Source organism: Rhinatrema bivittatum, chromosome 5, assembly GCF_901001135.1.
Source record: "Rhinatrema bivittatum chromosome 5, aRhiBiv1.1, whole genome shotgun sequence".
In the NCBI taxonomy this organism is placed as follows: domain Eukaryota; kingdom Metazoa; phylum Chordata; class Amphibia; order Gymnophiona; family Rhinatrematidae; genus Rhinatrema; species Rhinatrema bivittatum.
In genome coordinates this window covers 360,691,077-360,718,033 of record NC_042619.1, presented here as the reverse complement: position 1 = coordinate 360,718,033, position 26,957 = coordinate 360,691,077, and the positions used below count along the sequence as shown (strand labels likewise).

The window sequence follows — 26,957 nt, the reverse complement described above, 5'->3', positions numbered from 1 at the left end:
TCATAGGGGAGCTGCACCATGCCCTTTATCATGTTGGTCACCCTTCTCTGTACTTTCTCTAGTGCAACTATATCTTTTTTGAGATGCGACAACCAGAACTGCACACAGTATTCAAGGTGTGGTTTCACCATGGAGCAATTCAGATGCATTATGAAATCGGTTGTTTTATTTGCGATTCCCTTACTAATAATTCCTAATATTCTGTTTACTTTTTTGACAGCATACTAAGCCGATTTCAATGTAATATCAACTATGATGCCCAGATCTTTTTTCTAGGTGGTAACTCCTAATATGGAACCTAACTTTGCGTGACTACAGCATGAGTTATTTTTTCCTATATGCATTTTCGTGCACCTATGTTTTAGGCTCTATAAATGAAAGAAAAAATATTTGGGTAAAAATTGATGCTCTGTAATAAGTGCAGATAAGTGTTCAGTATTTATTTCAAAGTTTTGATTGTACAATCTGTGGCAACAGTGGTTTCTTTACTGTTAGTATCATGTGACTTACAATAAAGAAATTCATTGTAGGGTTTGGTTGGTTGATAGTAAATGTTTTTGAAGCAAACATAAAATTAGATACAATAACCAACAAAATCTTTAAAAACGAACATTGACCTTGCATGTACAGCAAAATCTAAAAATGTACTACAAACTGCCGGGAATGGCTACACCCTAAAACTGATATGGTAATCACAAAAGGAGAGAGTACAGACCCCCTACTCATTATACAATACACACATACATAAGGAATCCAATAACACCAATCTGTAAACTTTAATACATCAAATAACCAGTTAGCAGCATTTCCAAAACATATTTATCAATATATGTAAAACATGTATTAATATAAAAACATACATATAAACTTCACAGGTGTATACATTAGTACATCAATTGTACAAAGACATGTGCAAACTCATATACTTCACCACTCCACCATAGCACCAATAAACTAGCAGCAATACATTAAAAATACCCCATTCCAAACATACCCATACATTCAACCACACACACTCCCCACCCACTAAAACCATCACACATCTAAGACCACCAAGATTCTTAAAGTTGAAACTATCTTCATCTGGGCATGCTCCACCACATATTCATTTCATATGGGAGCAATTCACCACGTCCCAACAAGGATCCCTGTTTCGCCGTAGCTTCTTCAGAGGACAACTTACTCCCGGCCCAACCGGAGCATGTACAGGGTGTTAAGTGTGCCCCAATAGGTTACGATTAGAGAGTTATCAATATGATAAGGAACGAGATCCATACATATTTAATGAGGAATACACATGCACTGCCAGGAGGGTCATGTATGGTATATTGTGTCCATGTCAATTGTTATATATTGGCCATACTAAACGCCAAATTAGATCTCGTATTATTGAACACAAAAGTAATCTGAGGATCAAAAAGATGGAGCGCCATTGGTGGCACACTGGAACCAGATGAAGCATGGGGATGATCAATTGAAATTCTTTGTCATTACTCAGGTTAGGGCTAATATACAAGGTGATATGACTAGCATCTTATGGAAACTTGAACAGAAATTTATATTTTGGTGGCGATCGGTGCAACCGCATGGCTTGAATATGGGAGTTGATTGGGAAGCATTTTACAAATAGTGTATATGTGGGGTTACAATATGAATCTATACTATGGTCAGTGATGTATGTGTGGCATGTGTCTTATGAGGTTTACGAGTATGTGTTTTGAACAATTGTGAGATGGTTATAATGTTGTATGCATTGGGTGTGTTTGGTGGTTACAGTGTATGAGTTTTTGAAATGGTGGTGTGGATAATTGGTGTCTGATGTGGTTGGTATATGGGATATGTGATATGTATGTTTTGAGTGTGCTTTATGAGTGGTGGTGTGTTTATGTTGTGAGTGGTGTTTTGGTTTGAGTTGATGGATCCTGGTTCATCATTGTAATTTTGTTATATGGGGATTTTATCGAAAGATGGTACTGTTATGGATACGCTGCGGCGTTTTTTTTGGATTTGGAGAAAACATCGTAGTCCCGCGATGGATGTGCTGTGACGTAAGGTGGACCGGAGAGCGTGTTTGGTTGTGAGCGGTCACGTTGTGGTACGTAGTGAGGTAGTGGATGATGGTGTTATTTGATTGGTTGTTGGTGCGTGCGTAGTATGGGGGATGTGTTGGGTGTGGTTGTTGGATGTAGATTTATAAGTGGAGTTTTTCACCATGCGGTCAGCTGCACCTTGTTCTGAAGAGTTGCTGGTTTATGAGATGTTCGGTGTCCGAATGTGGTGTGCCTTTTCGGTTTGGAGAAGGATTGTGATATCCTTTAATTGAGCTGTATAATTTGTAAGGTAAACAATGGTTTTGAATGTTAAGATTACTTACCTGGTAATCTCCTTTTCCTTAGTGTATGCAGATGGACTCAAAACAAATGGGTATAGTGTGCTCGTGCTAGCAGTTGGAGACGGATCTGACGTCAGCACGGGTACATATACCCCCACAGGAAGTGAAGCAATTCAGTAATCTTTCTTGCAAAAGCTGTTATAGCCATATGTGTACTGACCGATCGATTAATCAACAGGATTACTCTGACCAATTGATGGTAGCTGGAGACTGCCAGTGTTCTCAACCGGAAGGTGTCGACACCCGGCAGGGTGGAAGCCCTATTATAAGCAAAACATGGCTTACCGTGAGTCAGCGAATCCCCATGTATACCGGCAGCCGGGTGGGATGCTGAGTCCATCTGCATACACTAAGGAAAAGGAGATTACCAGGTAAGTAATCTTAACATTTCCTAGCGTGTAGCAGATGGACTCAAAACAAATGGGATGTAGAAAAGCTACTCCCGGACTGGGCGGGAGGCTGCCCGAGGACCGTTTAGGATTGCCCTCGCAAATGCTGTGTCCTCCCTGGCCTGAACGTCCAGACGGTAGAATCTGGAGAAGGTATGGAGGGAGGACCACGTCGCCGCCACTTTCCATATCTCTGCAGGCGACAGCAGCTTAGCTTCTGCCCAAGAGGCTGATTGTGCTCTGGTAGAATGAGCCTTGACCTGTAGAGGTGGTGGTTTTCCTGCCTCTACGTAGGCTGCCTTGATAACTTCTTTAATCCAGTGGGCGATGGTCGGCCGTGAGGCCGCTTCCCCTTGCTTCTTCCCGCTGTGCAGGACGAACAGGTGGTCCGTCTTTCGTACTGCTTCTGACATTTCCAGATATCTGGACAGCAGTCTGCCAATGTCGAGATGACGTAGTATTCGACCTTCTTCCGATTTCTTCAAACCTTCCGTGGTAGGCAAGGATATGGTTTGGTTGAGGTGAAAGTGGGAGACCACTTTGGGTAAAAAGGAAGGAACTGTACGAAGATGGATAGCCTCTGGAGTGATTCTAAGAAATGGATCACGACAGAATAGTGCTTGTAGCTCTGAGATGTGGCGTGCTGAACACACAGCCAGCAAGAACACCATCTTCAAGGTTAACAAACGGAGAGACAGGCCTCGAAGGGGCCTGAAGGCTGATCCCGCTAGAAATTCCAATACCAGGTTAAGGTTCCACAAGGGCACTGGCCACTTCAGTGGCGGGCGAATGTGTTTAACTCCTTTCAGGAAGCGTGAAACGTCTGGGTGCTGGGCAATGGATTTGCCGTCACGTCTGGGACCGTAGCAAGACAGTGCTGCTACCTGTACCTTGATGGAGCAGAGGGAGAGACCCTTCTGAAGTCCATCTTGTAGGAAGTCCAAAATGATAGGAATCTGTGCGGTAAGCGAATTGGTGCTGTGAGAATCGCACCAGGCTTCAAAGATTCTCCAGATCCTGATATATGTTAGTGATGTGGAGAACTTGCGTGCTCAGAGGAGTGTATCTATCACCGGCTCTGAGTATCCTCTTTTCTTCAGTCTAGCCCTCTCAATGGCCAGACCGTAAGAGAGAATTGAGCTGGATCCTCGTGGAGGATGAGGCCTTGCCGTAGCAGGTCCTGGTATGGAGGCAGAGGTAGAGGATTCCCTGCCAGTAGTCTTCTCATGTCTGCGTACCAGGGTCTTCTTGGCCAGTCCGGGGCCACTAGAAGAACTAGACCTCTGTGTCGCTGAATCCTGTGAACAATGGCGCCCAACAGGGGCCATGGAGGAAATACATAAGAACATAAGAAAATGCCATACTGGGTCAGACCAAGGGTCCATCAAGCCCAGCATCCTGTTTCCAACAGTGGCCAATCCAGGCCATAAGAACCTGGCAAGTACTCAAAAACTAAGTCTATTCCATGTAACCATTGCTAATGGTAGTGGCTATTCTCTAAGTATAGTAGGATCCCATGAGGCCACGGCTATTCTCTAAGTATAGTAGGATCCCCTGAGGCCACGGCTGTACCTGAGCTCGAGGATCCCGCCTGTGGCTGAAATATCTGGGAACTTGAGCATTGGACCTGTCTGCTAATAGGTCCATGGCTTGCGTCCCCCAATAATCCACAATTATCTGAAAGGCTGTGGGTGACAGCTGCCATTCTCCCGTGTTTAGGCTTTCTCTGCTGAGGAAGTCTGCTGCAGTGTTGTCCTTCCCGGCGATGTGTACGGCGGAGATGTCCTGAAGATTGGCCTCTGCCCAAATCATCAGGGAAGTTATTTCTAGGGACACCTGTTGGCTTCTGGTGCCACCCTGTCGATTGATGTATGCCACTGTGGTGGCGTTGTCTGACATCACTCTGACCGCTCTGTCGCGAAGTCTGTGGGCAAATCACAGGCACGCTAGCCTGACTGCCCGTGACTCTAGTCGGTTGATATTCCATCTTGACTCTTCTCTTGTCCACCATCCTTGGGCGGTGAGCTCCTTCCAATGCGCTCCCCATCCGTTCAGGCTGGCATCTGTGGTGAGCAGAATCCAGGTTGGGGAGGACATTCTTGACCCCCGGCTCAAGTGACCAGGCCATAACCACCAGCGTAGTTGATTCCGCACTCTGGCTGGTAGAGGCAGGTGTATGGTGTAGTCCTGTGATCGTGGACTCCATCGAGATAGAAGGGTGCGTTGCAATGGTCTCATATGAGCCCGCGCCCATGGCACCACCTCCAGGGTGGATGCCATGAGGCCGAGGACTTGGAGATAATCTCGAGCTGCGGGCCGGCTGGCGCTCAGCAAGACCTGCAGATGAGACCGGAGTTTTGACTTTCTCTTAGAGGTCAGGCTGACCTTGTCTTCCTGGGTGTCGAATGGGACCCCTAGGTATTCCAGCAACTGGGATGGCTGTAGGGAACTCTTCTTTATGTTGACTACCTATCCTAGGCTTTCCAGAAGAGCAATAACTCTGTTGGTTGCCCGGTGACTCTCTTCCAGTGACTTTGCCCTGATCAGCCAATCGTCCAGGTAGGGATGGACGAGGATTCCTTCCTTCCTGAGTGCCGCTGCCACTACAACTGTTACCTTGGTAAAGATCCGCGGCACGGTGGCTAACACGAAGGGTAAGGCCCAGAACTGGAAGTGCTGATTCAGGACTTTGAAGCGTAAATAGCGCTGATGATCCCGATGGATTGGGATATGCAGGTAGGCTTCTAACAGATCTAGGGAGGTGAGAAACTCCCCTGGCTGTACTGAATTCTTGACAGACCGTAGAGTTTCCATGCGAAAGCTGGGGACCCGTAGGTGTCGGTTGACTGACTTGAGGTCCAGGATGGGCCTGAAGGTGCCCTCCTTCTTGGGTACTATGAAATAAATGGAATAATGCCCAGAAGGTACCTCTTCCGCAGGTACTGGATTATGGCTTTTAGGGCCAGGAGCCTCTGAAATGTCACTTCTAGTGCCACTGTCTTGAGTGGCGAACAAGGAGATTCCACAAACTTGTTCGGCGGAAGCCGAAAGAAATCCAGGTAATATCCTTCCTGGATGATGGCGAGGACCCACTGGTCCGAAGTGATCTCGACCCACCTGCGGTAGAAGAGGGTTAGCCTGCCCCCTATGGCTGCTACCCTCGGATGGGTCGGCTGATTGTCATTGTGGGCTATGGCCGGGGCCAGAACCCAGGCTGGTTCTCTTCTTGGTGTGCTTAGCCCGAAAGAGCTGGCCTGAGAACGAAGTGCCTGATAGCGAGACCGGTAAGGGTTGAAGCGCTGCAAGTTTCTACCTCTGGATGGTCTAGAAACAGAACGCTGGTTCCTCCTTGACCTGTCTTCTGGTAGACGGGGTAACGGAGAAGCACCCCATTTAGTAGCCCAATTCTCAAGGTCGCTGCCGAACAGTAGGGAACCCTTAAAGGCCATTCTTGTGAGTCGAGTTTTGGAGGACGAGTCGGCCGCCCAATTGCGTAGCCAAAGCTGTCTTCTGGCTGCCACTGAGGAGGACACTCCCTTGGCTGCCGTACGGATGAGGTCAGAGGCTGCGTCTGTGAGAAATGCGAGAGCTGATTCCATGTCTTCTCCCGGGGTGTTATTTCTTGCCTGTGATAAACAGGAGTGCATCACCACGGTGCAGCAAGTCGCGATTCGAAGGGACATGGCTGCTACCTCAAAGGCTTGTTTCAGAATGGTGTCCATGCGTTGGTCATGCGCATCCTTGAGAGCCGTTTGGCGCAGGCCCTCTAGCAGAGGGTTCTGTACAGGGACCCCTGGGGGGTCCTGGCCTGGAATGGCCAGCTCCGATAAGCATTGTGAGACCAGACCCGGCAGATCTTCTCTCCGAAAGAAGCGTCTCATGGTCCGATATGGTTCTATCTCCGAGGGAAGTTCATTCTCCTCAGGGGGCTCCTCACTTACCTGGGAGTAACCCGAATCCCCATGATTGGGGCTGTCGGGTGGTGAATGGCTGCACCTAGGTCTCGAGGGTCCAGGGACCGGATCAACTGGGACGGAAAGACCCATCCGAGGAGCAGACTGCATCTGGACAAAGGCGTGAATCCCCTTAAATAATTCCACCCAGGAAAGCGAAGCCAGATCTGGCCGCAGGGGTACCAGGTCTCTCGGATTCCCTGGCTGCTCGCCGCGGCCTGCTAAGTCCGGAGTTTTCTCTAAGGAACCGCTGGGCTGGGACCGGTCCTGTCCTGGAACTGCCATGGCTTCCTCACATTGGGCACATAGGGAGTCTGCTTCCTCGCTCTGTGTGGCTCTAAGATTGCATGCTGAGCAGAGGCTTAGAGCGTTCATGCCTGATTCTGGGGATGCCAACTCTGCAGACGCAGAGGCCTTCTTATGCTCCATTTGCCTCAAATACGGTGTCGTCCTACGATGTGCGCCTAACACAGGCGCGTTACAGCCTGCGCCTATGAACGGGCGTCTTATAAACGAGTGCTTATAAACGGGCGCCTATAAACGGGCGTCTTATAGAAACGTGCGCCTATGAACGGGTGTCATGAACAGTGCGCCTATGAACAGGCGTCTTAAAAACAGTGCGCCTATGAACGGGCGTCTTATAAATGTGCGCCTATCATCGGGCGTCTTAGCATATGTGCGTGTATCCTAGTAGCGTGCGCTAACAACGTGCACCCATCGCGTGCGCTCATAACGTGCGCCTATCGCGTGCGCTCACACCGTGCGCCTATCGCGTGCGCTCACAACGTGCGTTTAGCAAGCAAAAGCGCTTAATTAGAAAAAAGAAGTAGGCAGGCAAAAAAAAAATGGCGACCTCCCAGGCGGGCGGCCTCGTAGGCAGGCCCAGTTAGTCCACACTTCCTCGGAGACAAAGTACCTTGTCTTCGGCGCTTCCCGGCTGCGACCCGGGTGGTCTCCGGCTGCGGGGGGGAAAGGGGAATACCTTCACCGCCGCGCTTAAGGAAGTGCACCCACTGCCTCTAGGCCGCGCCCGAACCGCTCGGTGGCGAAGTCCACGCCGGGACCGAGGCTGCCTCTAGGCCGCGCCCAAACCACTCGGGGGCCAAGCCGCGCCTGAGCCCTTCTCACTCGGGGGCTGGGTCCCTGCCGCGAACCGGCCACCGGACCGAGGCTCCTACCTCCGAGGGACCACGGAAGTAAGCTCGGGAAACTCAACTGGGTGAGTGACCGCCTGGTATCACCACAGGAGAGCGGGGCTCGTCTTCAGTAGATTTCTTCTAAGAATTTAGTCGATAGAATTTGGAAAACACGCTCAGCGAGCATGGGTAGCTCCAAACTGCTTTGGAGACGGAAATTACTGAATTGCTTCACTTCCTGTGGGGGTATATGTACCCGTGCTGACGTCAGAACCGTCTCCAACTGCTAGCACGAGCACACTATACCCATTTGTTTTGAGTCCATCTGCTACACGCTAGGAAATATTGGGTTTTTTTCGTCAACTTGAGCATTGTGGAAATTTGATAAGTTGACTCGTGTGTATTGTGTACCTTGCTTTGTAATAGGTACACGTAAGTTGGATTACATAAGAGAAGATGGAAGCAGCAGGTTAAAATGTTCAAATTGTAAAGTTTTATTATTATTGCACCCCTGTTTCTTGTGAACCAGCATGATGGGACTATCGTCCTGAATGTTGGTATATAAAAAAACTTAAATAAATAAATAAATAAATAAATAAAATGTGTGATCTGTGCTGAAGATTCGTAAAAGTTTGGCTTCTGTGATTTCTATATATTTATGCTTAGATGATTTTGCATTAAATAGTTTAGGAGGATTATTACTTCCTTTTTATTTTAGGTGGTGATCCCATATACATGGTGTGCAGCTGTCCCTTTGATTAAACCTGTGGAGGAAGTGAGTTTTTGGCTGTATAGGTTGTGGGTGATAAGGAGGGTAGGGAACTGTGTGATATTTTGTTTTTATAAGATAATTGTTGTCTTTGTTAAATCCCTGAAGGAAATATTAGCCGCTGTTTTTTGAAGGTGTGGTGCTTCAGTGGTTGGAAGGCTTCACTAATCTCCAGTTGGGCCGGGAGTAAGTCGTCCCCTGAAGAAGCTACGGCGAAACAGGGATCCTTGTTGGGACATGGTGAATTGCTCCCATATGAAATGAATATGTGGTGGAGCATGCCCTGATGAAGATAGTTTCAACTTTAAGAATCTTGGTGGTCTTAGATGTGTGGTGGTTTTAGTGGGTGGGGAGTGTGTGTAGTTGTATTTTTGGGTATGTTTGGAACGGGGTATTTTTAATGCATTGCTGCTAGGTTATTGGTGCTATGGTGGGGTGGTGAAGTATATGAGTTTGCACGTCTTTGTACCATTGATGTAATAATGTATACACCTGTGAAGTTTATGTGTATGTATTTATATTAATACATATTTTACATATATTGATAAATAAGTTTTGGAAATGATGTTAACTGGTTATTTGATGTATTAAAGTTTACAGATTGGTGTTATTGGATTCCCTATGTATGTGTGATTACACCCTAAAACTGCCACATGCATGTTTTCATGCACCTATGTTTTAGGTTCTATGATTGAAAGAAAACTTGAAATTACTTACAAAACAAATTAAAATATCTTTATTTAATAGTTTAGTAGCTATTTCTAACTTGTTACAGGTATTTTAATGACATTTTTAATATCTAAGTACAGTCTGCACAAATGAAAGGTTTCTTCCCAATACTTTTTTGCACACCACATTTTTGCAAATGCTACATTGATTTGGACTTCTTGCTTTATTGCAGGCTTTCTTTTTTTTACTTGGCAACTACAGAGGCTGCTGTGTCTTCAGCAGGCGCTGTGGCCCTGTTTCTGCTGGTAATGTTCTCTTTTCTTTCCCTAATTTAAGAATAAAGTCTCATCTTTGTATCTATATATTGGTCACAGTCATGTACAGAATTCAGGCATAGATTGAAGCTAGATCCAGCATATTATAAAATGTATGAACGACCATCTTCAAGATGCTGCTTTTATAGAATATTTGCAAGCAATCTGGTCTATTACATCAAATCCTGCCTTTGTTTTGCTGTGCATAGCATAGCACTCAACAAGATCACATTTTTGTTGGCTTTCCCTTGTTACACTTTCATAGCCATGTCACTTTTTTTCTTTTTAAACTTATGTGGTGTACAGAACCTCACGACAATTCTTCATCTCAAAAGGCACTTCTCTTATTCCATGTTTGCATTTTCTTTAGATTTTCTGCAAGTGCAGTGAGGTAAAAAAATGTATCACAGGTAACATTTTGGTCTTTATGTGCCAACAGTTCCATTAGTTTCATAACCACATAGTCAGCTAATCGTTGATTGTCCATTTTCTGTTTATCTTTTCCAAGGTTGGGAAAAGCATTCAGAAGATATTTTGAATCACTGGCCACAACACACCAGAATTTCTTATCTGACTTAGAAGCCATGAATTGCAAAAATTGGCACCTGGCTTTCGTTGGGAACAGCTATTCATCTACAGTGACAAATGGGTCAGTTCTGTAGTACATTTGTATGTTTCTGGTAAACCTTTTCCAGATCTCTGAAATCAGAGCAAATTTATCAGCTTTTTCTCTCTGACCTAGCAGACTTCTTATCAAACCTTAAATACTTCATAATTTCACTGAAAATGTTTCTTGATAAGGTATTCTTAAGTACTATAATTCTTGATAAGTACTATAATTCTTGATAAGGTATTCTTGATAAGTACTATAATTCTTGATAAGGTATTCTTAAGTACAATAATTCCCCATTCATCTGACCAGATGGAGTCCAGTGGCACCATGGTCATACAAAATAGCAAAAAATGCCAGGAGCTCAGAACTTGGCACAGACCAATCATTATTTTCCATTTGGCTGTGAGCTTCTTTTTCAGTGCATCTTTTTATCTTTTCCAGGATAAAATCATCAATGATAAGGAACCAAAAGCTGACATCAGAAATATTGCCAATGGCATGGGGAGTTGGCCCTGGCTCGTCTCTCAGCACATTATGCTGTGCCTGTCATCCTGCCAATGCATTGCCAGTACCTTTTACTTTCCACTCTGTACAATCAGGAGAGAATAGCTTCTCGCCAGGAGTCCTATACGACAGCGTACCTACAGTGCCTCGGCGGCAGTGGGAAGCAGGAACTCAAAGAGGAGCATCAGAAAGTTGAAGCAGGGGGCTGGGCGGGTGGAGCAGGTTGATCATTGGGATCAGCAGGCTGATCCTCGGCCTCTATTTATTTATTTAGGAGCTTTTATATACCGATGTTCATGTACTGGTACATATCACGTCGGTTTACATAAAACCAAACATCGAACAATCGAACATTATGTAAGACAAGAGGTAACAAGTAACAGGTCAAACATCATGAGAACTTATAGATTATGCTGGGAACTTATGGTTTGAGCTGGGGACAACTTATGGTTAAAAATTAAAATTGTTATTACAATATCAAATAAATAAAATTAACAAAAAACAGAGTCAATAAACAGAATCAATAAACAGAGTCAAATATCAAATAAATAAATAAAATTAACAATAAGAGTCGGAAATTACAACCGACTTATTAAACATGGGTGTAGATACATGTAAAGTAAAGCTAAACAGGGGAATTAAGGGCTACGGCGTCAGGGTTCTAACGTGATGGGGTATGACATGGGTGAGTCAAAACCTAGGGAGAGATCTTTAAGTGAAGGCTTTTGTAAAAAGCCAAGTTTTTAGCTTTTTTCTGAACGTTCGATTACAGGTTTCGAGATGAAGTTCTGTGGGGAGTGCATTCCATAGGGTAGGACTAGCAGTCGAGAAGGCTGTTTCTTAAGTAGTGACTTGGCAGGAGGTGCGTATAGAGTGCCTAATAAGCAGGTTCTGATGGGTCTTAGTGATGCGTGGGGACGAAGAGGGTCGCTTAGATCTAGCGAAGTTTGGGAGTGAATGGTCTTGTGGGTTATGGTTAGAACTTTGAAAATGATTCTGTTTAATAGGGAGCCAGTGAAGGTTTTTTAGAATAGGTGTGATGTGTTCACCTCTCCTAGAGTTAGTTAGAATCCTGGCAGCCGAGTTCTGCAACATTTGTAGTGGTTTGGTTGTGATAGCAGGTAGGCCAATTAGCAGAGCGTTGCAATAATCGATTTTTGAGAATAGAATTGTTTGAAGGACTGATCTAAAGTCCTGAAAATGGAGGAGAGGTTTCAGCTTTTTCAATACGTGTAGTTTGTGAAAGCATTCTTTCGTTGTGTTTTTGACAAACTACATCCACGACCCTATGGTGAGCTCCATGCCTAATTTGAGAAGATTGATGTGGAGACTTGCTGTGTGTCCTTCCTCTTGGCAAGGTTTCTGTAAAACAGAGCATAATTACATTGTTTTTATTAATTACTGATGTAAATCAAGGGTGCTCAAATTGGTCATCAGGGCCACCCCCTCAGCCAGTCGGGTTTTCAAGATATCCCTACTGAATATGCATGAGAAATATTTGCATACATAGGACATAGTGCATGCAAATTAATATTATGCATATCCATTAGAGATATCCTGAAAACCTGACTGGCTAAGGGAGTGGCTAAGAACTATTTTGAGCACCCCTGATATAAAGGTAGCACCTGTGTGCTGCATGTAAGAAATGGAGTATAAAGAGTAAATGTGGTTTATATGTTTATGTATTTATACATACTTATTTCTCACACCTTACAAATAGCTTGGGGTGGGGTACCATTCACATATATAATAACAGTAGTCACAACAGTAGTAGTGGTTGTGTTTAACTTTCCTAATTGTCCCCAGGGGAGGTTTAAGGGAAGCTGTATTGTGTTACTATAGGAAGGGTCTAGGCAGGAGGTTCAGTCTGAGGACAAAGGAAGTGACTACTGGTAAAATGAGTAAAACTGGTGCAGCCCCTTGGGCACGGACAGACAAACTAGTGCAGGGGAGTCAGGGGCTTCCTCAGGGCTCCAGACAACTGCAGGGAGGTAGCTGCTGCCTATAACCTAGGCTCTAAAGCAGTGAAGGAGAGGAAGCACCCTGGAAGCCTGAAGTAAGAGATAGGCTTTTTTTTTTTTTTTTAATATATATAGTGAAAGCTACTTTCTGTGCTGGAAGTGAATTATAACTTTTTTTTTTGGCTAATCTTCCTAATGTACTGTTCCAGTTCTACTTCAGTAAAATATTTTTATTTTGGAGCACACATGGAGTGGACAGTACGTTATTTTAGTGAGTGAGTGAGTCCTCAGCCTAGTTTTGCCCTGCAAGGTATCCTGCCCACACCCTAAGATAATGTTTCCCCCATTTTAGGAGAGCTGCCCCAGTGCTCACCAAAGGTAGGAAGCTAATAAATTTGAAAGAGGGGTTATATAAATATTATTATAAAAATGCTAAAAAAAAAAACCCCAAAGAAACCCCACTTACATTTTCAGTTGGAACAGAGCTGTCTGAGTCAGAGGAGCTTGCTGATTTATAATCTTCATCACTTGATTCAGTGCGGTTATCACAACACATCCTGACATATCCTCAAATAAGTCCTGCAATTGTATTATTTGCTGTGCAGTGAATTGAGTTCTGCCAGCCATGCTGTTCTGTCTCTGATGAATATGTGTATATTGGAAAAGTGATGGTGGCTAACAAGAGACCTGCTTCTATATATACTTCAACAGAATGGTACACACATTCAGGGAATAATGGGAAAGATAAGGGAAAAAAACACACAAGATAAATGTCTCTGCAACATAGTGGGGTAATCAGAACATTTGTCCTGTCTCTCAAGGTTATGTGTATTTTGGAGAAGAGCAGACAGCTTCCAAGATACCTGCTTCTAAATGACACCTCGGCAGGCCCATGCACAGACCCAAGGAACAATGGGACAGATAAGGGGGAGAAATCCAGGACAAGATAAGTCTCTCTCCAACACAACTGCAATTAGCACTTTTGATCTGTAAAAATAGCAGAGAATGAAAGCCATGCATATATGAAGCTGACAGCAGCTCTGGTCAATATTAGACTCGCCATTAACTATGGAATATGTTTATCATTAGTTTATTTGTTAATTGTTCTTAATTGGTTCTTAATTTATTCTTAATTGATATATTTCATGTACACCTGAATTCTTATTGACTGTAAAGCTTGTTGCTGATTTATTGTTTATTGTAAACCGAGGTGATGTTATTAACGTGCCGCGGTATATAAAAAAATCACGAAATAAATAAATAAATAAAATATTAAAGTAAATATAAAATATATTTTGAAAGATTCAACAATGATTTAATTTGCTCTGAATACAATTCTAGCAGGTAAGCTATCATGTCTTTGCAGTATATGTACATGTCTGTAGAAGTCATGAACTGCAAAATTTGGTGCTTGACTTTTGTTGGGAACAGCTGTTCACCTACTATGCCACAAATAAGTAAAGTTCTGGGCCAGTTTTGTAACACATTTGTGTGTTTCTAAAAAATCTGTTCCAAATCTCTGAAAATAGATCAAACTTATCAACTCAGTTTCTCAGCAGAAAGTTAGACCACACCCAGAAATTCTGTTTCATGAGGGAAAAGTGAGAAGAAATAAACCCCCCCCCCAAACAAAAAACCCCTAAAGAATTCAAAACCACAATGGCAATCATAAAAAAGTGATCTGTATGGTTAGCAGAGAATCTAAGCCATGAGATGCCACAGGCTAACACTAGATGTCAGCTTAATACAGTAAATAGTACAGTACAAGCTCACATGCATGAAAAAGTGCACTTGGCAATACAGTGTCTCAGAAACCCAATGACAATCAAAAACTGTGATCTGTATATGTAGCACAGGTTGTAAGCCATGAGATACCACCAGCTGACACCAAATTTCAGCATAATACAGGAAAATGGTACAGTACACATGCACGAGAACGTGCCCTCACTGGTTCTAGGGTGTTTCAATATTTTGAGGAAAACCAAAGGGGTGGCAGGGGAGGGCAAATTATCAGAAATCAAAAGTGGGCGTAAATGACTAAAAGTCATGAAGTCTCAACCTGCTATGATAATTTTTACCGACTGTGCATTTATAGTTCACGTCTACATAAAAGCATGCACTCAGCAGTGCTAGTATTAGTATAAAGATATTTCCTTTTGGGGCCATGAAGTAAGGATTTTTCCATATGTAGCCTGCTCTACTTAGCTTGGGAAGAAAATTTTTCTTCAGAAGAAGACTTAAGTACATGCATTAGGAGCTACTTTTTTTTTTTTTTTAAAGTTCCCCTGCAAGTGCTTAGTCAATTTCCAGAGAAATAAATACACTTTCTTTGACCCTTCCCATCTGGAGGATTTTCTTAAAGAGGAAAGTCTTGGAAAATAATTTTTGTTTCTTTCTTATGATATAAGGTGTTAAAAGAGAGTTAAGTTGCTAATTTTGTATAACATGGCTTGTTAAAATTGTTACATTGTTTTTCGTTGGTATTATTTTTCTTTTCTTGTCCCTCTCTCTAGTTATGTGAACTAGATGCAATTATACAAATGTTTTTCCTTATAAACTTTCCTACTGTCTGTTTGTAAATGTGGCTGCATTTTCTTATGGTTTACTTTGTGGGGCTCTTAAAAATTCTAGATATAAAAAATAAAAGCAAACAAACCGAGGAAAAGGAGGCAGGATCAATGTGGCTGTTAAGGTTCCCTAGGCCTTGCCAGCCAATGGAAAAAAAAAAGAGCTGGAGGATCTGAAAGGGAGCAGCAGGATTAGAGAGGATCCCCAGACATCTCCAGCTGAAAGAGAAAAAACTTTGCAGTCCAGAGCAGCTGGATGGGTGGAGGAGGAAGTAGATGAACAAGCAGAAAGTGTCGTGAGGAAGGATAGAAGAGGAGATTGGAAGGGTGCGTGAGTAAAGGGAGAAAGGTGGGAGTGATGAGGATAGTGAAGTTACTTATCTGTAATGCCGATTCTCCAATGGAAAGCAGGATGTCAGTCCTCATATGTGGTAGATATTATCAGATGTGTGTTTGTACAGCGCCGTGTATGTCGTGCAGCATTACAAAAATCCTTAGTAGAAGGAGCCTGGCACGGAACTTTGATTTCAAAGCTTGTGAATGCTTTAAACATGCCCTACAAAGCATGTGCAGCCCTAGCTACTCCCTGCCTCCTAGCTGGGCTCCTCAATTCCATGATAAAGCTAACACTTGCAGAATCCAACTCCAAGGGGAGGCGGAAGCTTTTCGTGAGGCCTGACATCCTCCTGTCCATCAAAAACCAATATTAAAGGTAAGTAACTTCACTTTCCCCGAGGAGAAGCAGGATGGCAGTCCTCACATGTAGGGTCTCCCAAACTACAGGTTGCCCTACAAAAAATGGGAAAATTAAAGCATGCCAAAGGCAATACTGTTTCGAGTAGTATCAGGCCAACCTCACATTATTTGTTTTTCCTTTTTTTTTTTTTTTGTGGCAGTCTGAACCAAATAATGGCCCCTAGGAGGGAATGTAAATGGGTTCTACAAAGAGCCTCTGCTGAATAAACTCTTTAAAATTCTGTTTTACATCGGGAACACCTGTTAAAACAGAGATGTGGTGTGAATATGTGGAGAAAAATCCCACTTCGCAGCTTTGTATCAGATACATTCAGAGCTCTAGCACAGTGAGCTTTGACATGCCCCACCAGACCCTGTTCTTCTTGGGCGAGAAAAAGCGCACAGGTCACTAACAGAAATTAGACCTCTCCAGATGGAAGGCTACTAATTACTTGTATCTGAAGAGTAATGACAGATTGCCTTTATAGACTTAGGCATGACGTTAAGAAGTGACTAGAAACACGCATAGAAATAATTTCAAACAAGGTAGGAAAGGCACTAAGGTCTGTAGCAGATAGATCCAGCCTGCCGAGTGACTATTAACAAGTATCTGACTTTGCAGGTCAGATATTATGCAAAAAAAAAAAAGAATATGCTCAAAAGAGCTTCTAACCACTGGGTGACCACCATGCTGAGAACCCACAACAGAGTGGATGGCTCAGCAGTGAACTTCTACTAAAGCATAGTCAATACAAAGTGTAGAACTATATCCATACAGATACGGATTTACCCTCTATATGGTGGGAAAAAACACAAATTTGATCCAAGTGAAACTGAACTGTGTTAGCTTCGTGGACCCTTGGGCCGGTCAGGACCAAAGATGGAACGCTGTGACGGATCGCAGCAGGTGTCCCTACCGAAAGGCGGCTAAACGAACTCGTGGACGGTGGGATAAGAAACCACGGAGGAGCCCTATGCGACCAAGGGCTCGGAAGAGGAATGGAGAGATGACGGCGTTGGCCCGGTAGTTCGAAGATCTTCGCCCTGGAAGCCAGTACTCCCCCGAGAGGAGCTCGTAGGAGTCCGGCCGCTGGGACTTTTGGAGATTCGCCCTGGAAGCCGGAGCCCCCCCAGGAGGCGCCCGTAGGGGCCCGGCCGCTGGGACTTAGGAGAGTCTTCGGGGCCAGCCGACCAGGAACTGAAGAACAGCGGAGATCCGAGGCAGAGTCCCGTGGTCCAGGCGAGTCGTAATCCAAGGGAGAGGCAAGGCGGAGTCGTGAAGCAGTCCGAGTCAGAACCAGGAGACCGAAGGCAACCAGAACCAGGGAAGAGGCAAGCGCGGCGTCGTGGACGGAAACAGGTCAAGCCAGGAAGCAGAGGACGGAGTCGGAACCAGAGGATAAGGCAGAAGAGGAGTCAGGAAGCAAACCGGGTCAGCAGGAAGCAGTCAGAATCAGGAACGCAGCAACTTGAAGTCAGGAAGCCCTGAGGAACCTCGTTGCAAGGCAGGGAAGTCTGGAACTGCAGGGCTTAAGTAGCCCCACAGCGTCTGACATCAATAGCAGGGAGATTGCAATCTCCCGCGCTGGCCCCTTTAAATTTAGAGCCCTAGCGCGCGTGAGCGGCTAGGGGGCGGGGCCAGCCGCGGGAGGACGCTGGCTGCTCCTCCGGAGCGTGGGCGCCGCGTCAGAGGCCTGTACAGGCCCGAGGGAGCCGGAGGTGGACCGGGTTCGGCAGGAGGGTGAGTAACGGTCCCGGGACCGACCCGGGATCGCAACAAACTGCACTGGTTATCCAACCGACACAGTGAAATGCAGAAGAAAGACAGTTAATTTATCTTGATTAATTGTCTTTCTGAACATAAATAAATCAAAGCAATGTACAAACATTTAAAACCAGGTTAAATATTAAAAACAATATACAAATAAACTATAAAACTCACACTTAGAATATAGCCTAATAATTATAAAAAACTAAAATTTAGCTTTTATCTATAAAACTCTGGGGGAATGCAGAGGTCTTAAAGTCAATCTTTTCTAAAATTTTGCATAACCATTCATCAAAGCAAATAAACAAGAAATAATGAAGCATATAAAAACACTAAAAAATAAAACCAATAATCTAATGATGACTTAAATAAAGTTCGGTTTTCATTCTTAAAAATTCTGGTAAAAAGCCAGGTCTTAAGGCCTTTTCTAAACTTAGCCTATTCTTTCTCTAGGCCCAAGGAAAGAGGAAGAGAATTTCCAAGATTGGGTACCAAATAGGAGAGAGACTTTTTGCGAGTTGTTTCAAGTCTAATATCCTATAGAGAAGAAGGTTTTAGCAGTTCCTGTTGTGAAGAAGGTAGAAGATAACCTGGTTGATAAACTACTAGAAAATTAGAGAGGTAAGTCGGAACACCCTAACAATAGGTCTTAAAAGTAAGGCATCCGATCTTAAACTGAGCACGACACAAAATAGGTAGCCAGTGGAGACTATACAATAGTGGAATAACATGATCAAATTTTTTCTTACCAAAAATCAGCTTAGCAATAATATTTTATACCAGTTAAAGTCTGTTTAAGAGACCAGTTGTGAGCCCATGATATAAGGAATTACAGTAGTCTAGACAAATTAAGACCAGGGATTAGGTCAATGTTTTTTTTATCCTGCTGATCAAGAAAGTGTCTTAGGTGCCAGATAACACACAGAAAATAACATTGTACCAGTGTAGAGATGTACAGGGGGAAAGTAAGCATAGAGTCAAATTTGACACCTAAATTTTTCCAACATCCTTTAATGTAATTACTTATCCTGTTATCAGGTAACCCCGGGGGGGGGGGGGGGGAGGGGGTGTATTTCTGACAAACCATACAACTTTAGACTTATCTGGGTTTACTTTCAACTTGGACAAAAAATGTCCTTTGAAACTTCTGTTAAACAGTCATTAAATTTGTCCATTAATTCTAGCGATCTGGCAAACACTTGAATATCATCAGCACAGAAATTGCTGCTAAAACCAAGGCTTTGATTCAGTGTCACCAAAGGAACAAGATATAGATTAAAAAGGGTGGGCAAAAGAAATGACCCCTGTGGAAATCCACAGGAATGTTCCTGCATGGATGAAAATTGTTGGTTTCAATCAACCTGAAATGATCTGCCAGAGAAAAGATTTAAGCCACTGAAGGGGTGTATCTCTTAAATCAATCGTAACTAGGCACTGGATAAGAAATTTGTGTTCAACTGTATTGAATGCAGAATTCATATCAAGAAAAACAAGAATTGCATTATCTTCATCAAGGTTTAGGCTAATTTCATATAAATGAGCGGTCAAAGCTGTTTCAATACTAGACCCTTTATGGAAACCTGATTGTCTCTAGGATGAAGGAGCAAGGTTTTAACTAAAAAAGCAGACAACTGGATGAAGACAGTTTTCCCAATAACTTTGTCAAGGCTAGGGAGATTTGAGATTGGCCTAAAGTTACTTATTTATTTATTTTATTTATTTATAGTTTTTTGTATACCATCGTTCAGACGTACCATCACAATGGTTTACACAATTGAAATAGAAATACAATGAGATAACAATAAAACTATAGAATCTAAAATAGAATTCAATCCAGTTGAATAAAATGAAATGATAGATAAAATAATAAATAAACTAAAAACCTATAAGATCAAACTAAAAACTTCTTACATCCTAATAAAATGATGAAATAAAATGGAAAACAGTAAAGAAAATAAGTTGCATGGTCTTGTGTCAGTCGTATTCTTGATAGGCTTTGCCAAATAACCAGGGTTTTAGGTCTTTTTAAAATGTTTTTATATTTGGTTGTAGCCTTAAATCAGTGGGTAAAGCGTTCCAAAGCTTATGAGATCTGGTTCTAAGTGGGGCGTTTTCAATATTGGATGTACGCTAGCTTCTTTCATAGTATCCAGAAATTAGAGTTGCTTATCTGTAGCAGATGTTCTCTGAAGATGGCAGGATGTCAGTCCTCACATATGAGTGATATCTGATGGATCCCAGCACGGAAAACTTATATCAAAGATTCTAGAACTTTGACTGAGCCTCACTGAGCATGCTCATGCATGCATTATGCCATGTGGTTATGCAGGATCCCTTTCATCTTTCTTCGTCCGCCAAGCCCAGTAGTGGTCACAGTCTCTCTGAGTTTTACTTTTTCTCTTGGAGTATATAGTCTCTTTTTCAGAGAAATCCTTTTCCTAGTCATTATGGATTCCCCCGGTTCTTCCCGTAATGTCCCTAGATAGGTTTTTTGATTGTTTTCCTTTTGTGGTCAATTCCCTCCAGGTTTCAGCAAGTCCAGTGATGCCCCTGATGCATAAGGACTATGTCTATCATAGATCCCCCAAGACAGATGTGTCATCTGCCTGAGGGCATTGCATGATGTCCAAGCTTGTTGCAAATGCACACAAATGATCTCCAAAGGACACCCGCCCCATCTGGCAATCATGGAACATTTCTTCAGGCACCGGAAGACCAATCCAGTGGCATCAGAGGCATCGATATCCTACATGTTCTTTGAGAAGGTAACTTTTCTCTAGGCTGGTATTAACAATGCTAGTCAAGAAAGGATAGAGATCCATATCTGGATTTTTCAAAAACAGAAAAGGTAAAGGGTCCAAATGGAAGAGTATGAGTTCATTTGTCTTAGAATTAACTGCAAAAGTGCAGGGGTTCCTTTATTAAATGTTGAAAACTTGCAAAAGGCAATTCTAGGATTATCCAGAGACAAGGTTAATTCTTGTGAATCTTCAACAGTAGGAGAGGAATTGGGGACTCAAATTCTGCCTGGATATTTTAAAATTTGTCTTCAAAAGATGAAGAAAAAGCAACTGCTGTAAGACTCTCCAGAAAATGAAGAAATAGAATTGAACAGATATTAATTCCTGTTGTTTATGTTATGGAGTGCTTTGGTGAAACAGGGTTCCTGTGAAACAAGGGCAAAGGTTCTAGAACCCTTCCCCTCAAGCTATACAGCAAGACCTTGTCTTTCCACACCATGGACTTTCCTCCTGAAATCCCTTCTGGATGCTATAGGAATAGGAGATTCCTTACCAGATGGAGTCTGGAAGCTGCAGGGCTTCGTCTCTGACATCTGGGCTGAGAGTCAGAACCCAATGTTGGGATAGAGTAGCAGCCCCTAACCAGTACACATCAATCTTGAGGAATTCCACAACCTGTGGAAATCTGGACTTTACTCCTGATAAGGGAACATTGAGGGTTCCAGACCTGGGATCAGTCTGAACATCAGAACAGATGACTCATCCACTTGGTATAGGGCTTTAAAATCCATGTGCTAAAAATGGCCTCATTCTTTAACATAATAGCCTCCTGTTACACGAGGTAGAATTAATGTTTGTTTGGACAAGGACAATTCGTAGGCCAAACAAACTCTCAAAGACTTTAGCTTAACACTTATTGTCCTTTGCTGAAGGAGGCCAATGAAAATCCCTAAGCGAACCCTAGAACCTGACCACAGAGCCTGTTATGTGATCTCCCAAGCTAATCCCCTAGATTTATCAAAATGCTATAAATATAGCAGAAATAGCGCTCGTGATAAAAAGGGGCGTGGTTGGGCTAATTTCTCTGCTCCCACATCACATAGGTAATTTCCACAAACCACAAATGTATTGCACCTGTGCTATTTTTTGCTTCGTGCATTAATACTCCGCTGGTGCATTACGGGTAGGTAGAGAGTGTAACAAGCTAGATAGAGAGTGCATTGTACAAATCAGCTCCTCTTGTACATTTCATCAATTCAAACACCAAAATTCTTCAGTGATGTCAACTTTGCTATATGTACCCTCCTACTGTGTATGTAAAACTGCCCCCCCCCAAACCCCACTGAGTTTAAAAGTGCCCCCCTCTTACAGTTGGTATAAATAGTAGAGTGGCATGTGTCCTCTACAGAGGCGCACTCTCTCTCTCTCCCTCCATATGCAATAATGCACAACGCCCAGAAAAAAGGTATAGTTATTTCTGGTGATAAAACCCGCATTGCTGTGCATTACTCTATCGCATTTGATGTTAGGAGCTGCTCGTTACCATTAACTCCATCAAAACTCCTCCCACTTGCATAATAAATGTCACATTTGCATATTAACACGCGCTGTGCTATTTAATGCACGCATTATGGCATTATCACATGCATTAGGGCCTTAATGATAGCGTTAAGGCCCTAACACGAAATGATAAATGACCCAGTAAGATTGGATGCATCCATAGCCAGGACAGTTGTTCTAGAAAACTCTGGAAAGAATCAGTCACCCATGCTTGAATGCTATGGCTGTTGCCCGAGATGCAGAGTGGATGTAATCATCCACACTTAGGATCAGAGTACATCTTGAGTGTGATGATGACCTGTCTTGAATGGATATCAAGTGACACATTTATGCTCTCCACAGGAGGTATTCCATATACAATCCCTTATGCGAGAGAAGGAACTTTCCAGCTCCTAGGGAGTGGAATCCTACGAGGGGAAATCCACTATCAACAGTGTACTGCCTTCACTTTGTGGAAGCACCTCACATGTTTTGCAACATTCAGTGTGAGCATCTTGTGCGAACTAATGGTGCAAGTTTCTCTTGCCTGGACAGTGACTGCAAGTGGCAACACTATAGTAAGGAATGTATGGATGTTGTGCTAGGCTTATCACTTTTCCTGAATCTAGCATAGGATGCTATCCCAAAAGGACATATTGTTCAGGTAGAAAACATCTACTCAGAAGAAACCTCACCAGGATAAGGGAGTATAAAAATATCCTCTTCTTTGAGGACAGAAGATGCTATGGGAAAAGCATCTCAAGCTTTCCATTATCAGGCCTTATATAACTCTTTCATAGCCAGGAAGTGTAATGCCTCTTCCCACCTCAGGAATGCCCTCTAGCCACAGGCTCCTCAGACATAGCCCCCCCTGCACCATGCTGCATCCAGTGATCCTGAATAGGAGTAAATTGCAGTTCTTGAGCCTTATAGACCCTGCATTTAAGACTTCCTGTAGGCACTGGCTGATGACATCACTACTCTCCCTGGATATAAGGGAGTTCAGTGCATTTAGCCAGTGCCTCATGAACAGCACCTTTCTTGGAGTCCTCTACCTAGGTGTTTTCATTGCTCCTGATCTTTAGTCCTGGTTCTGCTTGTCTGCCTGCCTGTCCGCCATGTTCCTGCCTCTGTTCCAGACCTTGCCTACTTTCCATCTTGCTCAGTTCCCATTTCCTTATCTGCCCTGCTTTTCCTCCGCCTTGACCTAACCTCTCGTTGCTGACCCAGCCTGACCTTAGCCACCTTGTCTCTGCTTGAATTATGACAGCCCTGACCTTAGCCTGCCTCATCTATGCTTGAACTGTGCCAGCACTAAATGTAGCCTTCCTTTCATTTCCGCTTGAACTCTGCCAGTCCTGACCAAAGCCTGCAGTGAGTCAGCTGCTTCCTGCCAGGGCCTAGACAGTGCTTGTTCTAACTACGCTGCGCCAATTTGGTAGCAGTCTAAGGGCTCACCATCATGAAACGTGACAGTATAGGACTGAGTCATCAACTCCTTCATGACCAGCACCATATATGTAACCAGTTGCTATCCGCTTCCCTGTGACATAAGTTGGCCGAGTCCCATGGACCTCTGGATAGAGAAGAACAGACATTCCCCGACACTGAAAAGCTGGAAAAGCATTTTACAGACCACGATCTGGGGGATATTGAATAGGGGTATTTTCCTTTTAATAACCCAGGAATCTTGGATACTAAGATTTTAGCTAACTCTCATCACTCCCTTGACCAGGAGGTAATACAATGGCAATACTGGGATCTGGGCAATGATCCCATGATCAAGTCAAAACCCTGAGCCTGGCTTGGCTGGACTATGCTGTAGTTTTTAGGCCCTCCACTTTCTGTCAGAGTGAGGAACAAGCTGCTGATTGGTGGAGAAATCAAAAGAAGACCCTCAGCTCTCATTTTAGTGCCCTATAGCTAAGCCTCAGCTGTGGATTGTGGAGCTTTCATGGCAGCACAGCAGGCAGGTGGTGACATTAATTCTAAATCACCTCTGCCTCCAACAAAATAATTCACCAGTATCAGGAACAAAAAATACTAGGGGGTCTAACAGACCATGCAATTCTGCTCTCCAGCTCAGTATCAGGGGACCTGGAAGATGCTTCGACAACCCCGACTGACCATAGGTTGTACCATTACTGGACACAGCTCTAAGCAAGAGAGGTTATACATCAGAGAACTTGAGATAGAATAACTGCTGGGAGCTCCTCAGTACCAGGGAATCCAGGTCTCAAGCCACCAGAGGAGGGATCCACTCGAGGCCTTTCCACTCATTTAACTTTTTTAAAAGTCGTATATACAGCTACCTACAAAGGCTGCTCGGGGCAATTTACAAATATAATATTCAAATTAACATAATAGTAATAAACAAACATCTTTAATGAATAATGTAAAAATAATAAAAAACAACAAAATAATCATAAAAACATACAATACAAAATAAATATAAACTGATATTTGCATTCCATTAATAATGCCAAGATAAATCCAGAAGAATATTTTATGTTGAAGGCCTGCTTAAACAAGTCCCTTTCAAATTCTTTTTGGCCAGAGATCATTTTCAATGATTCCAGGAAGATTGTTCAATAGTTTAGGCCCAGCAATTGAAAAAGTGTGGCTTTACTGTTATATTTAACCTTGTGATTTTTACTGTAGGGATTTCCAGTAAATTTTTATCCGCAGATCTTAACTGCCTTATGCATTTGTATAGATGTAATGAGGAGCATAGCTTGTTGAAGATTCTTTTTTCACTAAATTAAATATCATTAGTATTTTATATTAAAAACATTGAGTAACTGGGAGCCAGTATATTTATTTAATACTTTTTTTTTATACCGACATTCATGATAAAGATCATATCATATCGGTTTACAGAGAACAGAAGTATTATAACATTAACCTTAACCAGAAGAAGCGAGAAGTTACAATAAAACAGGGGTGATGGAACTGGAGAGGAGGAAAGAAGATGGAAAGAGATAACTCAAAAAACTAATTACAAATACAATTATGGCGGTATGTGAGAGACCTAGATCTAATTTGTGACATGGCTGTTACTGTCCTTGATCATGGGAAGGCTTGTTTGAACAGCCATGTCTTAAGTTTTTTCCTGAAAGTCAGTAGACAAGGTTCCTGTCTGAGGTCCGGGGGTATGGTATTCCAGATGCTGGGTCCGGCTGTCGAGAAGGCCCGTTCTTTAGTGGTTGACAGATGGGCGGCTTTGTTAGGAGGGGCATGTAGAGAACCTTTGTAAGCTTCCCTGATAGGTCTGAATGAGGAATGTAGTTTGAGTGGGATTTGCAGGTCGATGGGGACCTGGTGGTGGATGGTTTTATGGATGATAGTGAGAGATTTGTGAAGAATTCTGAAGCTTATTGGAAGCCAATGCAGATCTCTGAGGATGGGTGTAACGTGATCTCTCCTGTTGGTGTTTGTCAGGATTCTGGCTGCTGCATTTTGGAGCATCTGAAGGGGTTTTGTAGTGGAAGCTGGGAGACCGAGCAGAATAGCGTTGCAATAGTCTACCTTTGAGAACAGAATGGCCTGGAGAACAGATCTGAAGACGTGAAAGTGCAGGAGAGGCTTGAGGTCTTTCAGCACCTGTAATTATAGAAGTAGTCCTTGGTTGTGTGGTTGATGAACTTCTTTAAATTCAGATGGTTGTCGATTATTACTCCCAGATCTCTTGCTTGTGTGATTAGAGTGTTAGAGTGGGTCTGCTGACGGGTATCACAATATTCCGGTGCAATCAGAAGGAGTTCCGTCTTGGCCGAGTTAAGTACTAGGTTAAGGCCAGCGAGGAGGAGGTTTATCGCATGCAGATAGTTGTCGCAGCGTTTGAGTGTTTTGTAATGGAGTCGGTTATAGGATTAGAATGTGTACTTCGTCAGCGTAAATGTAGTGTTTTAGATTAAGTTTGTAAGCAGTTGGCAGAGGGGAAGGAGGTAGATGTTGAAGAGGGTGGGAGATAAGGAGGAGCCCTGTGGAACTCCTAATGGAGAATTGATGCGAGGGGACTCTTCATTGTTGACTTTGACTTTATAGCCTCTATTGCTGAGAAAGGAGTCAAACCATCTGAGGGCTCTTCCTGCTATCCCTATGTCTGATAGTCTATTTAGGAGAACGGAGTGGTTTACAGTGTCGAACGCTGTGGAGATATCAAGAAGAACTAGTAAAAATGAGTGCCCTGTGTCCAGGCCCATGATAAGGTGGTCTGTTAGGGAGATGAGAAGGGTTTCGGTGCAAAGTGATTTGCGGAATCCGTATTGCGTGGTGTGGAGTATAGGAAAATTATGTTCTTACCTGATAATTTTCGTTCCTGTAGTACCAAGGATCAGTCCAGACTGCTGGGTTATGCCTCCCCTCCAGCAGATGGAGTCAGAGAGAAAACTGAAAGCACCCCCTAGATATACTGGTGTGCCACCTGCCATCCTTCAGTATAATTGATATCAAAGCAGAAGAAAAGAAAAACTACTCCTCCGCCAACTTAGCCAATAATTAACCATGGCAACTGTCTAGATCAAGTAGTAAAATTCTGTCAAGTAAAACAGCAACCTTCTGAATAAAAAGAAATGTGCAAACACTGCAAACACTAAACATTCTTTAATAAGGCACCACTCCACAAATGAAATGAAATGGATAGCCACTTACCGTGTCCAAAGACCGAATGGCTATAGGAAAGAAAGGGTTCGAGCGGACTCTCCTGACACACAATATCGGGCGGGCGTCTGGACTGATCCTTGGTACTACAGGAACGAAAATTATCAGGTAAGAACATAATTTTCCTTTCCCTGTACGTACCAGGATCAGTCCATACTTCTGGGATGTACCCGAGCCGACTTAAATGGGGTGGGACCCAGAGAGTCCCGCTCGAATTACACTGCTGCCAAAGGAATCAGCCGATG

The 26,957-nt window shown here is 43.3% G+C and overlaps 1 protein-coding gene across 3 annotated transcripts in view; it reads right to left on the bottom strand.

The window, feature by feature from the left end:
• UGGT2 (UDP-glucose glycoprotein glucosyltransferase 2) overlaps positions 1-26,957 on the bottom strand; it is a 1,031,439-nt gene that overhangs the window by 575,832 nt on the left and 428,650 nt on the right. The gene's annotated exons all lie outside the window — the stretch shown is intronic.